This window comes from Chiloscyllium punctatum, chromosome 40 (genome assembly GCF_047496795.1).
Source record: "Chiloscyllium punctatum isolate Juve2018m chromosome 40, sChiPun1.3, whole genome shotgun sequence".
In the NCBI taxonomy this organism is placed as follows: domain Eukaryota; kingdom Metazoa; phylum Chordata; class Chondrichthyes; order Orectolobiformes; family Hemiscylliidae; genus Chiloscyllium; species Chiloscyllium punctatum.
The window spans coordinates 35,425,907-35,432,599 of NC_092778.1; the positions used below are offsets into that span (position 1 = coordinate 35,425,907).

At 37.5% G+C, this 6,693-nt stretch overlaps 1 protein-coding gene across 1 annotated transcript in view; it reads left to right on the plus strand.

Moving 5' to 3' along the window:
- The window catches only part of LOC140464459 (BTB/POZ domain-containing protein KCTD5-like), a 76,486-nt gene that overhangs the window by 57,649 nt on the left and 12,144 nt on the right, over nucleotides 1–6,693 (plus strand). The window lies entirely within an intron of this gene.

A 6,693-nucleotide genomic window follows, 5' to 3' on the forward strand; every position in this document is an offset into this window, starting at 1 on the left:
TCATCATATTTTTACTCACTTTAAAACCTGAATTTGAGAGATCTTATAGGATAAAAATCAGCTGATGAAAAGACTTGAAACTTTTCTGGCTAGGTTATCACACAAGGCATCAAGTCACCAAAAGGAACATCCTGGATGTAACTACTGCCACAGTATGGAGAGAGAAATGATCAGGATCTGTCACTCATCATTCAGTTGCACTCCATTCTATTGTCTGTATACTCAGTATTGGTGTTGGTGTGAAATATCACTCTCATTGTCTGAGTGCAGGGCCAAGTAATAAATTGATACTTGAATATTTACTTAATTCCTGGAAGTTGAGCAGAAAAATAGCTGTATCCTTTTTGAAAGGCTCTTCCATAACTTGCATAGATATTTTCCTCATGAAATTTAATCAGTTCTTGGAAGAGAACATGTTTACACTTATTGTAGCCCTTCTATTTTATGTAATGATTAATAGAATGAAGTTTCCAAGATAAAAGAAGTGAAAAGGAAGGAAAAAATATACAGCAATGTATAATAGTTTGTCATTGCCATTGCAGTAAATCTTCTTATATTTAATATGCATAAAATCTAATTCAGAAAGTGTTTCTCAATTTATTTGCACCATTGAAGAACAATTGCTCATAAAATATATCACCACATGAGCTTGAACTGAAGCAAAAGCAAGTTTCAAAAATAGCTGGATGTTTGAGGCCAACAATAAACAAAGACTCAGCAATTATAACCTCGGCAAGACTGAGGCCACTGGGCAAAAGATTTAAGACCTAAATTTAGGGCTGTTTACCACAGGACAATTGAAGCTTCATAATTCAGTACAATAGAGTCTGTAACAGACTGCGGCTTGCATGAAATGTTTGTAAAGTATAAAGTACCAATTTATCAAATGCTAGACTAATGAGAATAAACTGGGGATGAGATAACATTTCCAAATCTAAATAGATCATGTGTCTTCAAATATATACTTGGCAAAAGATGCTTGCACTTCAGAACTGGTAAAAGCTAATTGCCCTGAAGCATTAAATTTTTCCTCGCTCCACAGATGCCACCTCAACTGAGTATTTCCAAAATTTTCTTTTTATTTTAGACTTCCAGTATCTATAGTATTTTGCTTTTCGCATTGGTGGAAATGTAGAAAAGTTGTTACTTGCAAGGTTTGTGATGTGAAGTGTAGCATATGGAATTGTTGATGAAGTTGATTGTCAACTAGTACTCATGTTATTATCTTTTGACAAATTATGGAACCAAACCTGGACAGTTCAAGTTGGTATTGAATTTAATGTTCAGTCTGTCTTATGATATTGCTAAACGATCCAAACTCTCCAATAAGAACACAGCAATGAAGGGAATCTGTGGAACATGCAATGGGCAATCATTGATTTTCTTCTTGAAAATAATTATTCAAATGCTTTATCTGATGTTGGCCATGTCTATTTTTGAGAGTCATATGCCCTACAGCATCCTCAAGGCTATTCCTTGAGACTTAACTTTATCCCAACCTTTATTGTTCAGCCCTTATTCAACAGGAGGTTATTTGAAATTGAAGAACTCAATGTAGAGTCCTCCAGGCTGTAGGCTGCCCAGGTGGAAGATGAGGGAAAGCTCAGCAGGTCGAGAAGTATCTGTGGAGAGAAATTAGAGTCAGTGTTTCAGGTCCAGTGACCCTTCCTCAGATGCTGAGCTTTTCTAGCAATTTCTGTTTTTGTTTCTGATTGCTAGTATCCACAATTTTTTTGGTTTCCATTATAATGTGACTTTTAGGTGACTTTTATCACTTAGGTGCTCTTCTAATCACTCCCTAAAATTAATATTTCCATTGACGGATTTTCTATTTTCTCAAATATACTGTTTGATTCTTGTATAACTATTGCCCCACATTTACCTGTAAGATATTAAAGGTATCATTACAGCTGCTGGTTTTCAGATTTTTGATACTTGATGCTCACCTAAATACATTTTTAGGGTTACCGGTATACTTAAATTCAAGTAATTCCTATCCCAGACAAGCCTATCCTTTAAGATCAAAACTGATGTTATTACTGGTCAAGTAAAATCTCAATGAAATTTAGCTTGCTTGATCATAAGTTTTTTTTTTGCAGTATGGTTACAGAGGTGGTCTTTCACTGAAGATATTGACATGAGGCTTCTTTTTTTTACTAAAAAGAATGCAAAATTATTAAGCAAAAACAAAGAGATATAAGACCACTTGGCACAAACAGGGAAAATAAAAAATTAACCCTTTTTACAGTGAAGTATCACTCCCATCTCGTTCACTTCTTACTAGAATGATTATTTCCAATTCGTTTGCTTGAGAATGCTGAAGCAACTCAAGACTTCCTTTCAGCCTGAATGCCACTTAGAATTCTGCATTTGAAGAGAAGAACAAGAACAAGAACAATTGCTGTTCTGGATGACTTATTTTAACTGAAACCTGATGATGGCCTGCTCTGTTTTTATGAATGTTATAAAAATTCAACTTTGCAAAATTTCATCAGTTAATTCCCAGATTGCTGATCAATTCATTTAACTTGAGTCGCATTCCTTTTTGGAAAAACTGTTTGAATACTATTCAAAATTGCTTTCTGACTTCTGCAAAAAAAAGGATGTCACCTTCATAGAAGTGAAGACAAATCTACTTTTTCTCCACTCTTGAATCCAGGTTCCCAAATAAAATACTGCAACCTAATAACAGTATAAATTAGATACTACAGATATGAGTAAGAACTAATTCCTGCATGTTGAGAAGTTTAAAAACAAAAAAAAATCTCAAAAGAGCATCTCCTTTCCCTCTGATAACTACTTCAACTCATCAAACACCCAAGAGTTCATTCTTGTGATGTTATCTTGAGCTTAAATGGTCTGAGAGGCAAACTGAGGATTCTATATTCATCCTGGGTGTGAAATAGTATAATTCCTGAAATTTAGCATATTTAAATTTGAATTGAAACCACCCCAGGAATAACATCAGTTATGGAGTTAGAAAGTTGAATGCTTGATCCACATGTAAAGAGAAGGCAGTTTTGCATTCAAATAGAGGGCTTCCAATTTGAAACACCAGTTTGCTCCAAGGGTGGGCTGGATCTGAACATGAGCAAGGTAGAAATCCATTTTATGCTGATGGATGAATAAAGATGAGAAAAGGCACTGGTAGAGCATTAACACCAGTGTGGACTGTTGCGTTCATAATGGAATCTTTCTCCTGAATGTACTGTTCTCTTTCCTACCTCAGTGATATAGTTGTACTCGTGTGTTAAGAATCCCGGCACTTTTTCTTTGCAGTCAGACTTCACCTTGCACCTTAATGAGCAGTTGCACGATTGATATTTGGTTAATGTGGCCTTAATAAACACCTGCTTCATGAAATCTGCTTGGATTCATACATTTAGCAGAAAATGACCAGGCAATTATCTCAGCATTTTTGATCTATGTGGACCTATTTAGCCATCAAAAATGGTCTTGGCTGTTTAGTTTTGCTATTTTTATCCTCATCATTAGGAAAGGGGTGGGTTGTCTGTAGCATCATTAAAAAATATGTCGAATGACATGCACTTGTAGGAAAGCTAGTAATCAGCACAAAAAATTATTGATATCATCTGTACTTTAAAGCATGCCCTGTTTTGGAAACTCTGCCACTGGCGAAGCACGTTCATTAACATTTCACAACACAGCCTTTCATTGAGACCCAGTGTTAACACAACAAGGTTATCCAACACTACTAAAATTATTTCCAGACAGGCTGATAAGCATAGCTAGGATTTGAGTTTAGTATTATGAGGTGACCTAAATAATCTGGTTAAGAATGAAAAGTATTTTGTTTTTGGTGGTTGTTTTTGTGCTCTCCAGTTACTGATCCTTGGCAGAGAGTTGCAACAGCTGGATATACACAGTGGGCTGGTGAGGCATGTCTAGGCATGTGTTGGTTTAAAATAAGACACTAGTATCTTTTTTCATAAGAGTTGTGTTTGAACTTTTCTTTTGGCAGCACAACCAGTTAAGACTTGTGAACTTTCATTACAATGTGCCCTATTCACATCCAGTCTTTGAATATTAGAACTAGGAACAACAGTAGACTATTGGTCTCCCAAGCTACCCTGCCATTCAGCAAGATCTTAGCTGATCATATGTTGGCTTCGCCTCCACTGTCCTGTTTGTTCCTCATAACCTTGGATTTCCCCTATTTTAAAAATGTCTTATTTCAGCAGTGAATATATTCTATACTCAGCTTCCACAGTTCTCTGGAGTAAACCATTCTGAAGATTTTGACACTTCACTGAAGTGTCTCCAATGCATATGTATTTCTTCATAATGTGGAGGAGATGGCATTGTAGTTTTGTGACTGTAGTAATCCCAGACCCAAGTAATATTCTGGGTCCTAGTTTCAAATCCCACCATACCGCAATTCAGTGAGAAAAGTGTATAATTGAAACTCTAATGATGACCATGAATCCATTATCAATTGTGGATGCCCATCTGGTTCATTAATGTCCTTTAGGGGGTAAAACATACTGCCATCCTCAGACCCACAGTAATGAGGTTGACTCTTAACTGCCCTCTGGCCAAATGTTCAGGTCAATAATTGCTTGCCTGAGCTGGCCTACATGTGACTCCAGACTCTCCATATCATTGACTCTTAAATTGTTCTCTGAAATATATCAATAATTTAAAAATCTCAAAGGAACAAAACCAGAAGCATGGCAGACTTCGCCCTTATGATCTTGCAAATTCCTCCTTACCAACATCTGAGGACTAATGTCAAGATTGGGAGAATTGTATCACAGACTAGTCAAGCTGACATAGTTATGCTCAGGGAATACTATCTTGCACACAGTCTCAGAAAACACTATAGCCATCTTGTGCATGTACTGTCCTACCAGCAGGACAGATTCTGCGGAGTTAACAGCATGGTGGTAAATATTAGATGGGAGTTTCTCTAGGAGTCTCAACATCAACTTTGGATCCAATGGAGTTTCATGGCATCAGGTCAGACATAGGGCAAGGAAACCTCATGCTGATCTTCTCTGCACATACTGCTGCCTCCAACCCCACTAACCCTTTAGCTTAAGGGCTTATAAATAACCCTAGTTGCTTGACTTTCCAGAACGCAAGTCCCCTAGCATTTTGCAAGTAAAGTCACTCTCAACTGAAAAGCGCTGTCTTTCCCCTATACTGGTTCCAGTCTTTTTATTAAAACCCATTTTTCCCACACCAGTCTTTGAACTTTGCATTCACTCTCTGATCTTATTTACCCTATGCCAATTTGTTCTTCACTCCACTCCAGTAGTAATCCAGACATGATTACTTTTGTGGTTGGCCTTTTTAACTTAACCTGTAAATTCTCATTCTCCCGCAAAAGAGCATCGTCTATGATCTTGCTTTGTCTTTGGCCTGTTCATACAGAGCAGAATCTGCAGGTTCAGTCTCCAACTGTACTGTTAACTGATTTCAGCTGGAGTGACAGACACTAATTGCCCTCAGTATCTTCATCAAAGTAGAATTTAAGGATTTTTGTCAATAATTGGGTCACCATATGTATGTACTGTGGGCATGGCAGTCTTGGACTTCATCATTTACCTTCTATGAAGAATAGTGTGTCAACAATGAATCTGGCTCACGTGAGTAACAAGCAAAAGTGAGTACTACAGATGTCGGAGATTAGAGTCCACATTAGAGTGGTGCTGGAAAAGCATAGCAGGTCAAGCAGCATTTGAGGGGCAAGAAAATCGACATTTCGGGCAGGAGCCCTTCACCAGGAATATCACTTTTCCAGCTCCTTGGATGCTGCCTGACCTGCTATGCTTTTCCAGCACCATTCTAATCTTGACTCTCATGAGTAATGGCACTTGTGTTGGTTGCTCGTGGACTATAAACCACAAAGACTTTGTAGTTTTCAAACACTATTGATTTTTGATATTGAAATGCATCCTGACCAGGCCACAAGTTATCCTTTCCTGTGCTAACCTGGTCACTCTACATGAATGGTAACAATCCGCTTCTGTTATCAGGTTGTTTCAATTTAATGTTCCCAATATTTTAACTAAGCTTCAATCTTCTTTTTTCTTTAAAAAAAATGCAAGTGATGTTGACAAGATTGCATTTCTTGTGCCCCTTAAACCAACATTGGCACCATCTTATAAGAATATTCTTGATCTGCAAAGGGGCCCTGGAATGAGACTTTGTATTGTGAGCATTGTGTTTGTGTATGTCTTCTTGCTGCAGGCAGTTGCTTGTTTTGGTTTTGAAGGTCGGATCAGAGCCAAGTGTTAGTGTCGTCGATGTAAAATCAAGCAGGAGCTGCTTCTTATTTACAGGCTGTACCTGTTTACAGTAGCTTTTATTCCTGGTTACCAGAAGATCTTCCCTTGAGACCTTGTTACAAAAATATTTCAGGTGCCAGTACTTTATTTTCCCTTTTCTTTTACAGGGAATAAAATAATTAAATAACTGTTTTAAAACATCCACTGTTGGATTGTTTTCGTTGCTCACTCTGGAAAAGCAGAGTTTCCGCTAAGATGCTCTAGCATGAACAGATGGTGTTGGTGTTTTTCTGTGCAGACACTATGGTCAATCTTGTGGGATGAGACTGAGAGATGGATTTGCTCCATAATTTTTATGAGCAGAGAAATTAATTCAAATAATGAACAGGAAAAGACAGAGTCCACCCAGTCAATGCCAAACAGTTGTGATGCCAATGTA